General features: G+C 32.2%; 1 protein-coding gene across 2 annotated transcripts in view; it reads left to right on the forward strand.

Moving 5' to 3' along the window:
- LOC128250130 (RING-box protein 2-like) overlaps positions 1-2,565 on the forward strand; it is a 54,696-nt gene that overhangs the window by 29,562 nt on the left and 22,569 nt on the right. The gene's annotated exons all lie outside the window — the stretch shown is intronic.

Here is a 2,565-nt window from a genome sequence, read left to right on the forward strand (position 1 = left end):
GGAGAAATATTGATGAACAACAATAATAATTGATGTAAGTCAACTTACATCAATTATTATTTATTAATTGATGTAAGTCAATTGTTGTTCATCAGTATTTCTCCATTTTCTGTTTTCTTTAAATTTTGATTCTTCATAAACTCATTTTTATCCTTGTCTTTACCTATAATTTATGAACATAATATGCTTGCATATGTATGTCCATGGTTAAACATAGGTAATATACTGGTAGTGTAATGGATATTTCTATCCTTTAGACGGTTATTTTAACCTCTAACTCAGCTATATATCTATATCTATCTATCTATCTATCTTTACGCATACACATACACACACACATACACACACATATGTGTGTGTGTATACGTATATATCAATATCTAATATATATGTGTGTGTGTGTGTGTGTTTGTCCCTCAACATTGCTTGACAACCGATGTTGGTGTGTTTACATCCCTTAGTTTGGCAAAAGAGACTGATAGAATAAGTACTAGACTTAGAAAATAAGTCCTGGGGTAAAACTGGGTAAAGTCGATGCCCTAGCATGGCCACAGTTAAATATATGTGTATATAAATATAATTAAGATTCATTTGAATTAGGTACTTAAATTGAGGTACCAAGCCAGTTCAGTATAGTCCATGCAGCTCGAAGTTGAGTGAACAAAATGCAAATAAGTAACAAGGATGTCCAGGTATCAGTGCATTGTTTCAAGCGGCTCCATTTAATCGATCAATGAAAACACTACATCAGTTCAAAAGAGACCACTCTCCTCAGAAGCAGATGACCATATAGATTTCCAGCATAAAAGATAAACCATTTGTAGCATTTATAGCAAATTTATATCAGTACTAGAAATCAAAATAATCACTTTTTCCGTATGTTATATTTGTGACAGAATAAATTCAGAAAATAATGCATCTCTATGTAAGTCTACTATAATTTAGAGCATACATTCTCAAAGTGGGTGCTACCGCCCCCTGGTAGGCATTGAGAGGGTCCAGGTGGGTGCTGGTGTCTACCGAGGCAGTAGAGAAAAAGGAGACATTGGGAGAAAGGCAGTGGATTGAGGGGACACTTATGAATTTTATTATAGTATTCTATACAAATTATATAATATTATATTAAATATCAAATGATTCATAGTATATATAAATTAATAAAATCTGAAATATGTTATACATAAAAATAGGGGTGGGGGCACTGAGGGTATTATGTTGCCATGAGGTGGGGTGGTGGCCCAAAAAGTTTGAGAACCTCTGATTTAGAGAGTTGCAGAAGAAAATAGTGGGGTGGGGGTCAAGATATAGGAATGGTGAGATAGTTATTTATTTTTATTTATAAGATTTTATGCAGCATATAGTCTACAACCATATAGAATTAAATCCATTGAGAGTTGTCAGCTATGTTCCAGTTGATGGTGATAAATTACTGGGATCATATATTAAGTTTTATCTACATAAAAAGATATGTCTCAGGGTTGCTAGTGAGAGAATGACTGATGGGGAAGAGGTGATAACTAAAAGAAGAAAGGATGGGGGTGGTTAGTCCTTATTTAGATTATAAAATAAAAGGGGAATGTAGGGAAAAACAAAAGAGGTAAAAATAAGCTCTAAGGGTGGGAATTAGAAATGAGGGATACGGGGTGTAATAATTCATAATTTAGCATATTCATTTTATTGAATTTAGAAAAGAATTATAAATCAATATATAGGAAAAGGATAGAAATTAAACTTAAAACTGAATTATGGGATACTTTAATATATAAGAGAAAGTTCATAGGACCTTTCCTAGGCATATTGTTAAGTTGTTTGTGATAAAATCATTCCACATTGAATTTATAAATGAATTAAATTATCATCTGAATAGGAGTACATAGTATATATTAAATCAAAACAAAGATTATTATCCTCATTACAGGTGGATAAGTATAAGATATCGAAAATATGGAATCGAATGTAAGGAATAATTAAATTAGCAGTATACCAAATGTATAATAGAGTGCATGCAGAAGTAATAGCTAAACCGATATGGGCATGTAACTACTTATTGAATATTATAAGATTAGAAGCTCAAATAAAATAAAATAAGTATTTCCATATCAGGTAAACTTTTATAAAAGATCTTGTAAAAAAATTTATAAATTTATAAAATGGCAAAGGTAGATAAACACCTATTGTTTGCCTTTATAGCAAGGCATTTCCCCCACTCCATATTTGTAGAGGTCTTAGGCCAGCGTGTTTGGGGTTTGAATATATATGAACAAGAAACCCAGGGTAATGCCATAAACTGGCCTTTCCCATTATAATATTAACTGCTCTACATCTTAGAGTGTGCTTCTCCACTGGATTTATATATTCCTATAAATGATATATATATATATATATATATATATATATGACAGGCTTCTTTCAGTTTCCATCTACCAAATCCACTCATGAGGCTATAGTAGAAGACACTCATTAAAGTATAGAGTTGAATTTCGTGTAGCCACCTGTTGTCAACCTTTATCCCCCACCCATTTTGTAGGGAGTAATACCCATTTTTCTGGGCTCTTTTCACAGCTA

This window comes from Octopus bimaculoides, chromosome 19 (genome assembly GCF_001194135.2).
Source record: "Octopus bimaculoides isolate UCB-OBI-ISO-001 chromosome 19, ASM119413v2, whole genome shotgun sequence".
Taxonomy (NCBI): domain Eukaryota; kingdom Metazoa; phylum Mollusca; class Cephalopoda; order Octopoda; family Octopodidae; genus Octopus; species Octopus bimaculoides.